This window comes from Arachis ipaensis, chromosome B10 (assembly GCF_000816755.2).
Source record: "Arachis ipaensis cultivar K30076 chromosome B10, Araip1.1, whole genome shotgun sequence".
Lineage (NCBI taxonomy): Eukaryota > Viridiplantae > Streptophyta > Magnoliopsida > Fabales > Fabaceae > Arachis > Arachis ipaensis.
The window spans coordinates 63,303,529-63,315,550 of NC_029794.2; positions in this window are offsets into that span (position 1 = coordinate 63,303,529).

The window sequence follows — 12,022 nt, forward strand, 5'->3', positions numbered from 1 at the left end:
TCTTCCAGCTCCCATGTGTACTCTTTACTTCCAGTTTGTGCCCATGCTACCTTAACCAATGATACTGTCTTGTCTCTAAGCTGTTTGTCACTTCGTTCCACAGTCCTGACTGGTAGGGTTTGATATGTCAAGTCGGCTCGCAGTTGTACTGTCTCTGGTTGTAAAACATGGCTTTCGTCGGGATTATACTTTTTGAGTTGTGAAACATGAAAAACATCATGAAGGTTTGACAAATAAGGAGGGAGAGCTACTTGGTATGCTACTGGACTGACTCTTTTAAGAATTTGAAAAGGACCTAAGTATCGTGGATTCAATTTCTTAGTCCTAAGAGCTCTACCTATTCCAGTCGTAGGTGTCACTCTTAAGAAGATATGGTCACCTTCGTTAAATTCTAAGGGCCTACGCCTAATATTTGCATAGCTCTTTTGTCGACTTTGGGCAGTTTGAATCTTCTCTCGAATGTGCTTAATCCGTTCGGTAGTTTTTTGTACCAAGTCTGGCCCCAAAATCCTGCCTTCCTCCTTGTCATACCAGCATAATGGTGATTGACACTTTCTTCCGTAGAGGGCCTCATATGGTGCCATTCCGATACTCTGTTGATAACTGTTGTTATAAGCAAACTTAATCAATGGCAAGTATTTGTCCCAGTTACCCTGTTGGTCCATTACACAAGATCTCAACATATCTTCCAAGGTACGAATTGTTCGTTCTGTCTGTCCATCAGTCTGTGGGTGATATGCTGTACTTAAGTGCAACTTCGTCCCAAAAGCTTTCTGTAGAGCTCCCCAAAATCTAGAAGTAAACCTTGGATCTCTGTCTGACACAATTGATGAAGGTATTCCATGCAATCGTATTATCTCCTGAATGTATAACCGGGCGAGTTTCTCCAAGCTGTGACCAATTTGAATTGGTAGAAAATGCGCTGATTTTGTCAATCGATCTACAACTACCCAAATTGCATCATGCCCGGCAGAGGTTCTTGGTAACCCAGTAACAAAATCCATCATAATCTCTTCCTATTTCCATTGCGGTATCTCCAATGGTTGCAGGGTTCCATGTGGTTTTTGATGTTCCACCTTAATCTTTTGGCAAGTGAGACACTTTGAAACATACGTTGCTATATCTTTCTTTATTCCCGGCCACCAGAACATCTTCAGATCTTGGTACATTTTAGTCGTTCCGGGATGGATAGAAAATCTGCTTTCATGAGCTTCGATCAGAATGTTCTTTCTCAAGTCCTCCTGAGCAGGTACAAAAATTCTGTTCCTATATCTCCATATTCCCTCTTTATCTTGGCGTACCTCTTCCGGCTGGTCTGCCTTCATCCGTGTTAACAATGTCAGCATTCTTGAATTCTGGGCTTGAGCTTGCTGAATAGCTATCTTAAAGTCAGATGTTAATTGTAGTCACGCCATAACAACACCTCTTGATGTCTCTCTCATTCCTAATTTTAAGTTTTCAAAGGCTGAGATCATTTCTTCTTCCTTGATCATCATCCAGGATATGCCCAAACTCTTCCGACTCAAAGCATCTGCGACTACATTTGCCTTCCCAGGATGATAGCTCAACTTAAAATCATAATCTTTTAAGAATTCCATCCATCACCTCTGCCTCATATTAAGGTCTTTCTGATCAAAGATATACTTCAAACTCTTATCATCAGAGAAGACTTCAAATTGGGCTCCGTACAAATAGTGCCTCCAAATCTTAAGTGCAAAGACCACTGCTGCTAATTCCAAATCATGTGTCGGATAGTTCCTTTCGTGAGGTCTTAGTTGTCTCGAAGCATAAGCTACCACATTCCTATGCTGCATCAATACACATCCAAGTCCCTTAGAAGAAGCATCACAATACACCTCAAAAGGTTCCTGTGGGTCTGGTAACGCCAAAACTGGCGCCGTCGTCAACTTTTCCTTTAAAGTTTCAAATCTTTCTTCACACTTCTCTATCCACTAAAACGGAACTTCCTTCCTAGTAAGGCGAGTCAAAGGTAAAGCTATCTGTGAAAAACCCTTGATAAACCGCCGATAGTATCCTGCTAACCCCAAGAAACTACGAACTTCTGTAACTGTCTTGGGTTGCTTCCATTGTACTACGGCCTCGATCTTTAAAGGATCTACAGTTATTCCATCTCGTGTGATCACATGTCCCAAGAATGCCACTTCTGTCACCCAAAACTCACATTTCGACAACTTCGCATATAGCTTCCGTGCTCTTAATATTTGCAACACAATCCTCAAATGCTCTCCATGTTCTTCTTCTGTCTTGGAATAGATGAGGATATCATCTATAAAGACTACCACAAACTGATCTAGATACGGACGAAAAATGCGATTCATATAATCCATGAATACAACAGGAGCATTAGTCAGTCCAAAGGACATAACCGTATATTCATAGTGACCGTACCTAGTTCGAAAGGCAGTCTTAGGTATATCTGATTCCTTCACCCGGATTTGATGGTAACCTGACCGCAAATCAATCTTCGAGAATACTGTCGCACCTCTCAGCTGGTTCATCAGATCATCTATCCTTGGGAGTGGATACTTGTTCTTGATTGTGATCTTGTTTAATTGCCGATAATCCACACATAACCTCATTCCACCATCCTTCTTCTTTTCTAGTAACACTGGAGCTCCCCATGGTGATACACTCGGACGAATAAACTTCTTCCCCAGCAATTCATTCAACTGCTTCTTTAACTCTGCTAGTTCCAACGGTGACATCCGATACGGTGCTATAGAAATTGGTCCGGCTCCAGGAACCAGATCAATACTAAACTCTATCTCTCTCTGAGGTGGAAACTCAGGTATATCATTTGGAAAAACATCAGGAAACTCCTTCACCACTCGGATTTGCTCCAAGTCTTGTTCATTAGTTTCTGAGCTAGCCAATAGTAGAACGTAACCCTCTAACCCACTATTACTAGAAATAACTCTTAGGGAATTCAAATAGAAAGTACAAGACTCAACTGGTTCAGTGTGCATTTCAGATGATGGAAATGTAGCAATTCGTTTAAAACAATCAAGGAAAGCATGATGCTTGGACAACCAATCTAGACCTAAGATAATATCTAAACCACACAAAGGCAAACAAACCAGGTCATGTATAAAAGTCCTAGCCTCAATAACAAAAGGCACCTGTTGACATACTTGATTAGTCAAGGCATTTTGAGATGTGGGTGTACGAACAATTAGATTATAATTTAACATGGTGAAATCTAATCCCAACTCATGCGCAACAGTCTCAGAAATAAATGAATGTGATGCACCAGAGTCATACAGTACAGTTAAGAGTCGAGATTTGACATAACACTGACCTTGAATTAGGGAGTCTGATTTTATTGCGTCATCAGCAGTCATAGTAAACACACGTCCTTGCTGTCGCGGCCTATCTATTCCTTGTACTGGCTTCTTCAGACAGTCCTTAGCCATATGTCCAGACTGACCACAAGAAAAACAGATAACGCCTGTAAGCTGACAAGGTCTACCTCCATGCTCCTTTTCGCACTGCCTACATACTGGTCGCATCTGCGCCTGCTGAGGTCGCTTACCCATATCCTGTCTCATTCTTCCTCCATTCCCTCCTGTAGGACGTGCATGAACATTTCTATTCTGATTGTACCTTCGTGAAGGCATTGCTCCCTGCTTAAAATTCCTTCCCTGAGGAGCTGTATACCGATTCTAATTCTGAAAAGAAGATCCTGGGCGATTCATCCGAGCTGCAGCTATCTTCTTAGCACAGTCCTCTACTAGCTGACTCTTATTAAGCAACTTCGCAAAATTCCGTATTTCTAATGGAACCACTGAGTTCAACAAAACTTCACGGAGTCTCCCTTCAAATTTCAAACATTTCCACTCTTCGAAATCTGCTGGATTCCCTTGACAAACCTTGGAAAAACGACATAAATCTTCAAACTTCCTTGTATACTCAGCAACAGACATACTTCCCTGTTTCAACTGCATCAACTCCATCTCCTTTGCCTCACGAGTAGCTCTAGGAAAGTACTTCTTATAGAACTCTTCTTTGAAAACATCCCACAAAATATTACCCTCATCTTGCTGCAGTAAATATTGAATGCCCTGCCACTAGTGCTGAGCATCCCCTTCTAACATATAAGTAGCAAATTCTACATACTGTTCTTCCCGGACATGCTGTGCCCTCAAGGACCTTTCTATGCCTCGGAACCAATTATCAGCTTCAGTTGCTACAGTCGTACCCTTGAACTTCGGTGGATTAACTTTCAAGAAAGCAGCTAATGTCATAGGCCTATCATGATTCATGTTATCTCCATCACTGTTCCCACCATTCTCACCATTACGGTCATTGTTACACTCTCCATTACGTTCCCCCAGAGGGTTAACTGCTCGGGTAGTAGCAGTCGCCGTTTCACGCACAGCCTCAGCCATAGCGTGAATCGCAGCAAACAGATTATCATCGTTTCGTGGCGGATTGTTAACAGTAGACCCTTCCCGATTGCTACATCTCCGTGGAGGCATCCTGATTCTGTTCATACCAAACAATCAATACCAAGGTGATCAGTCTTAATACCTCAAGTTGGGCGTGAACATTATCAGAATGAAAGCACAAAGATGGGATAATTAAACATTCACATACATAAGACAAAAGATAACAGAATATGGAACAACACACTATAATATACATCATGTTATAGAAGTGGCTCAGTTATATAAGCATAGAGCTATAGTACAGCACCCCTAAGTTAGTGACTCATATAGTATATACATATATGTACATAAGATGCCCCAGGGCCTGGCCTGACCAAAAGCCCCTAAGTTGGCACCCAGGCTAGCCTAACTCTATGATATGCCTATTCCCTCTAATCATGCTAACAAAAGTGAGGGAGACACTCTAATGTACTGAAGTTAGACTAGGCGTCTCAAAAAGTCTCCTCAATCCTGGTCTAGAGTACCTCACAGAAAATCACCGGGCGAATGGTGATGCTCGCCTACTGGCGCCTCGCCTGGCTCATCGTCATCGCTGTCAGAGGAGATAACTATGAAGTTAGGATCTTCCTCTGGATCTTCTTCTTCCTCGTCCTCTTCAACTGCCGGAGTGATAGCAGAGGAACCACTGCTGGCCACAGGAACCATAAAAGGATAGCTACCAAACAAAATACAGTCTGGAGAAGGAGGCGGCACCTCCATGATCTGATCATACTCATGTCCCTGCTGCTCATCAAAGACAGGAGGCTCGATCGGCTTAGGTAAAGGATCAAGCTCGGGTGGTAACACAGGAACACCCCACTCATCAAGGACAAAAGGTGCAGGAGGTGCCTCATGGATATGCTGGGCAGGTATAGGCTCATCAGGTAGAGGAGGTTCAGGTGGAGGAGGATAGTCAGGTGGAGGTGGCATCTGCTCCTCAGGATGAGGTATCCCAGCTCCGCCGGGGTGTAACCAAGATAAAGGAAAGTCATAGGGTGCATCAGGATTAAAGTATGCTGTCCTAATAGGGTACTGGAAAGGTCTACCACGAACTACATAATTACGGATACGAGGTACCGCACAGTAGATGTAATACTCGCCATGCACCGGGTCCTCGTGGATGTACGGTGGATCAATCTCGTAGAATAGGACTCCCGTGTCCATCTGTAGAGGTGTAAGGGATAAGAACTGGGGAGTTCGTAGTAAGGTCGGGGTTTATAGTTAAGTTCATTTATAATGTCCGTGGTCATAGAAGTATAAATAAATGTAGAGTAATATGTACATAACAGCAACATAAACTAACACATGAAGAAGAGAGAAAATAGGAAGTAAATGCACATTCACACATTAATATGCAATCACACAGTTATGCTCAAACAAACAAGGAATAGTACAAGAACATAAGAAGATAAGCAATAAATAATGCACAAACAAGTATGATGCATGTCTGTCCCTACTGCAGGTAATGAGCTCATTTGTCGGTTTCGACCCGCACCCGACGCAATCCGACCCTCCAAGTCAGATAAGGCCTTCCCAGAACTTAATCCCAGATTAAGTACCGCATACCCTCTACCAAGTGCTCTCGACTTGCAGGGCTGGTATTTGCTCAGGTCTCAATATACCGCAGGTATGCAAGTCAGGCCTCTACCAAGCATTCAGCTTGCAGGGCTGGTACTACTCTACCGCAGCCTGTCTGGGAAGCAACATCACAATACGGGCGTCCCCGCACAACATTCACAAGCATTGCCCGAAGGCTCATAATTCACATATAACCATACTCTCCATCACTTAGCAATCATCATAAATCAAGCATTACAACATCACAGAAAGCTCATTTTACAATTCTATGTTTACTCTGTAAGGTCAGGTACACAGCTATATCACGTTTAACTCCTTTTCTTTTTAACTTAAACACAGATTTCAAAATCTTGTTTCTTTACCTCATATATCTCTATATCTTCTCTTATACCTCTTCTTAGGTGTTTAGTAAAGGAATTTAGAGAATTCTGGACTCAAATCTGCCTTCCTGAGGAACATTAATCACAGTAGAGAAGATAATAATATAATATTCTGAATAAAATAATAATATATGAATATTATATTAATATAATTTTTCTCTCGAAATTCGTGACTGGCTCGTCACATAGAGACTAACCACGGAAATCAGAATTTTGAAATTCGGGCCCGAAGTGGCTTAAAAACGTAACTCTTCGCGACATGCCTACTTAGATTAGGAGAGGTGTCCTGTGCAATCAAGCTGCTGACTCAGCAGCTTGATGACGCAGCACCTGTGCAGTGGAGGTGCTTATATGCATAGAAATTCCTAAAAATTCTGTAAAAATTCCGTTTGATCCCGAAAAAGCGTCGTTTCTTCGGGGCTAGGCCATTACACGCGGTCGCGTGGGAGGCCATTATTCCCATATGACGCGGTCGCGTCGGCGATGCAGTCGCGTGGGGTGATTTGTGCCATTGGCACGCCTCCAGCCCTGCTCCTGCGTAACTCTCTATTCAATTTTCTTTCTTCCCAATGCACTGGGGACAGCGCGACGCAGACGCGTGGGCGACGCGGTCACGTCGCATGCGATTTTTTTTTATGCATTATGCAGAGTGCAAAATGATATGGATGTTATGAGTAATTCCAGGTTCAATGAAATAAAATAAAATAAACTCAAAAAATAAATAAAACTAACTAAAAATGAAAAAGGGACGATCATACCATGGTGGGTTGTCTCCCACCTAGCACTTTTAGTTAGATTCCTTAAGTTGGACATTTGGTGAGCTCCCTGTTATGGTGGCTTATGCTTGTATTCATCCAGGAATCCCCACCAATGTTTCACTTGAATGTTGTGAAGGATGATAGTAACTTAGGGGGAGGTATTTCTAATGAAATTGCAAGCTCCACTCCCTTGTGCTCTTCTCTGACAACTTCCACCTCCTTGTAAGCTTCTTCAATTTCAACCTCTTCCAAGTCTTCAACCAGGGTATGCCTTGGAGGTTGTACACCCTCCTCAACATCAAATGCAACCGTCTTGGAAGGAGGCTCTATGTCTTGACTTTCCCATGGAGGTTCAGCATCTCGCAAGTCTTCAACCACTTTTTCCTCTTTAATAATTACTGCTTTGTCCAGTAGTTTTAATATAAAATCGTACTCATCATTCATGATTTGCTTTCCATGACAACTCCTTTCAATTGTTCTTTCATCTTCAAGGGTATTTACTACCTTCACCTTTAGGGCCTCCTCTAGCTCCTTATGAAGTATGGATTCGCGAAGATGATCCCTTCTCTCTTGTTCCATGTCAATAGCATCATTGGGATCATGTTGCTCTTGGATTGATGGATGTGGGTGCTCTTCCATGGATGGTGGTGATGGGATAGTGAAATCATTCTGTGGTTGAAAAGGAAGTGCACTAGAGCTTGAGGGTTGATTGTTGAAGGTATTTGGTGGTCTGATTTGGGCGACGAGAGCTTGTATAGTAGAGTTTAGATTGGCAAGTGCTTTCTCCATGTAGGTTTGGGGTGGATCTATGTATAGTTCATTTAGTTCATAAGGTGGTTGGTATGACGGATGTGGGTTAGGGTCATATGGAGGTGAATGGTGGAAAGGGGCTTGTGAGTATGGTGGTCCAAAGTCATGTTGAGGAAAGGGTTCATAGGCATATGGTGGTGGTTGTTGATAGTCCATTGGAGGTGGTTGTTGCCATGAGGGTTGATCAAATCCTTGTGGCTCCTCCCATCTTTGATTGTTCCAACCTTGATGCCTGTTCTCATTGTAATTTCTTCTTCCTGCAACATAATTGTAACCAGACTCATAGCCAAAGGGGTGAGAGTTCATAGTAGCAAAATAAAAATTAAAAATGAAAATAAAAATAAATTTAAATTAAAAGGTTATTTAAATTTTGAATTTTAAAAATTTTTAAATTTGAATTTTGAAATTTGATTTTTGAAATAAGATAAGATAAGATAAAAATTTTAAAAATAAAAATCTGAAATTTTTTTTTTCGAAAAAAATTAATTAAAAATATTTTTGAATTTAATGAGGAAAGAGAAAAACAATAAAATGATACCAAATTTCAAATTTTTAGATCAAAACCAAGAAAACAACTAAGAACAGCTTGAAGGTCAAGATGAACGCGAAGAACAACTTGAAGATCAAGATGAACATTAAGAATAAATTTTTGAAATTTTTTTTTTATAACTAAATAAAAACCAATAACCTCTTAATTTATGAAAAAGCAAAAATAAAAACAAAAATAAAAACAAATAAACAAACAAAAAGCAAAAAATATTTACAATAACCAATAATAAGGCACACGTTTGTAAGTCCCCGGCAACGGCGCCATTTTGATGAGAGAACTTTTGCGTGGTCTAGAAATTGCGGATAAATCCTCGTTGCAAGTATAGTTTCTAAACCTTCAAAAGTCCTTTCATACAAACGTTTTAGTTGTCACAAGTAACAAACCCCTTTTAAAATTGATAACCGAGTATTTAAACCTTGGGTCGTCTTCTCAAGGAATTGCAGGGAGGTATGTTCTTATTATTGGTTATGAGTTTGTAAACTGGGGGATGTTGAGTTTGGGCAATGGGCACAGGTATATTCAAATAACAAATAAAATAAATAAATAACTGTAAAATAAACTTTTGGCAAGGTATGAGAAATTGGAAGTCCAGTCTAGTTATCCTTATCAATGATGATGAAAACTGAATCTTAATTCCACTTAGTTAACCTTTGCTATAAAAAGGGAAGGTCAATCGACTAATTAGTTAGATCTTTGAATCCTAGTTAATTCCTAAGAAAAGATTGGGATTATTGAAGATCAATTCAATTAGCAAGATAACAATTAACAATTATGCTGTTGAATTGGATAACTCCTGAGTTACTGATTTCTTAACCAAAACCAAAAGGGGAAAAGTAAATCTACTGGAATAAAAATGTCTTCAGATGGGAAGCAGTAATCATGTAAATAAAAGAAAGCAATCATGAATTGAAATATCTCAAATAACATTAATTAAGAAAACTATATGTAACATGGAAGAGTTCATAAATTAAACAAAAATAAAGAACCTGGGATTGAGAGCCACTCCTAAAACTAAGAGAAGTCCTAAATCCTTATCCTAAGAGAGAGGAGAGAACCTCTCTCTCTAAAAACTACATCTACTCCTAAAATTGTGAATATGAAAGCCTCCCTATAAATGAATGGATTTTCCCACTTTATAACCTCTATTCTGTGTTTTCTGGGCCGCAAACTGGGTCGAAAAAAGCCCAGAAATCGCTGGAGAAGAATTCAAACACGCTGATTTCCGTCACTGCGACGCGGCCGCATGGAGCACGCGGTCGCGCCGCCTAGCTTCAGGGCAACTATGGCATATTATATATCAAATCGAAGCCCCAGACGGTAGCTTTCCAACGCAACTGAAACCGCATCGTTTGGACCTCTGTAGCTAAAGTTATAGCCGTTTGAGTGCGAAGAGGTCAGGCTGGACAGCTTAGCAATTTCTCCAACTTCTTGTATTCCTTCCACTTTTGCATGCTTCTTTTCCATCCTCCAAGTCATTCCTGCCCTATAATCTCTGAAAGCACTTAACACACATATCAAGGCATCTAATGGTAATAAGAGAGGATTAATAATAAACAATTATAAGATCAAAGAAGCATGTTTTCAATCATAGCACAAAATCAGGAAGGAAATATAAAACCATGCAAATATTATGAATAAGTGGGTAAAGAGTTGATAAAATCCACTCAATTGAGCACAAGATAAACCATAAAATAGTGGTTTATCTGTGCTCAACAAACTAAATCACTAAAACAGAATATCATAACCAAACCTACAAACTAGGACTTATCCACTAACGGGTAAAAACAACTCCTATAAGACCGAGCTAATATCCTCGGTTAAGGACTAGGTTCTATCACTCTCAATCTTCTACTCTTTACTTTAAACTCATTCACTGAGAATCATTACTGACTTGAGCGTCAGAGTATCTTGTGCAGGTATTTCCGCCGCGATGTTTGATCTTGGCCGACGTCAAGCTCTTCCTCTTTGTTGGCAACTTGCTCGGAAGCGCTCAAAGCTCGGCCTCCCTAGTGTTCGGACGAACCACTAGGTATATGGATGATTATTTTCATTCTAAACCGACGACTTAATGGAGAAGAAGCTCAGCGGCTGGCTAATGAGAGAGGGACTGATGGTGCAATGAGGATTTCGGGAGGGGGGTATGCGACGGGCTAATGAGAGAGGGACTGATGGTGCAATGAGGATTTCAGGAGGGGGTATGCGATGCCAAAAAAGTTAGAAGGTAGATGGTTAAATTGTAAAAGGTGAAAGTAGAATTTTTGAAAAGGTAATTTGTGATGGACTATTTTTTTTTCACCTTATATGGGTTGGGAGTTTAGCCAGCCCATTGTTCACATTATTCACAATTTCTGTTATTTATCTCATGAAATTGTTGGACTAATGTAGAGACTCCGATTCTTCGCTCTTCTAGGGAAATAGTGTACTGTTTCAAATTCTCGTACTCTCGCTCTTCATTCTTTTAGAAAACTTGTTTCCATATTGTTTTAAAATGAATTATAAAAAAGAGTATTGGTTGCTTAAATATAACAGAAAAGGGAGCGAGTTGGTTGACACAAGTAGTGAAACCGTAAAACATGAAAAATTGAAAAATATAAAAAACGCAAACAATTTCTGTAACTATTTCTATATTTGATTTTTTTTTTCAAATTTAATAATGTAACTACAACATTTGTTAATATTCTATTCAATTTAAATAGTAATAAAATATATTGATTTTTATTTTTTAAATCAATTAAAATTAAATTATTAATATTTATATTATTTTAAAAAATTATACTTTTATACATATAAAAATTATATTTTTATACTTACAAACATATATTTTGTTTATAGTGTAAACGAGATAGATAGAGTACGTTAATTTCTATGTATCAGTGATACACAGTAAAAAATTTGTCTTGTCTCATCTTACACAGTAAACAAGATAATATTCATAATTACTTTATTTATACTGTAAAAAAAAATAAGTAATATGATGCAAAAACATAAATTATATTTAAATTATCTATATTAATAAATAAATATTTATTTAAAAAATTTTTAAAAATAATTTTAAAATTAATTAATAAGAAATAAAAATAAAAAACAGTTATCTTCAAAGAGAGACGTACATAGAGGTGGCCAACATCATTTCTTCCATCATTTCTTGAATTCCTGTTAAGAATAAGAGCGGTCGTTGGTATATATAGCTTTTGCAGTGAAAGCGAGGGTGTTGGGCTTTCAAAGAGTGTTGTTTTGAGGTCATGAAAAGTAGAGAAAGCAGAGGAAAAAAGATGCGGCGTTTCTCGTTTTTCCTCTCATGTGCTTCACTTTCTCCTGCCTTTTTCTTATTTTTATTTTTTTTCTTTTTATTTAGTAAATTCTACCTTTTGTTTTTATCATCCATGTTCCCAATAGGTTTTCCACATTTTAAACTATTCATAATTTTCTATCTTAAGCTAACCAAGGATTCAACTTGGGATTTTATTTTATTTTTCTGCTTAAGGCTAGTAATGTGGC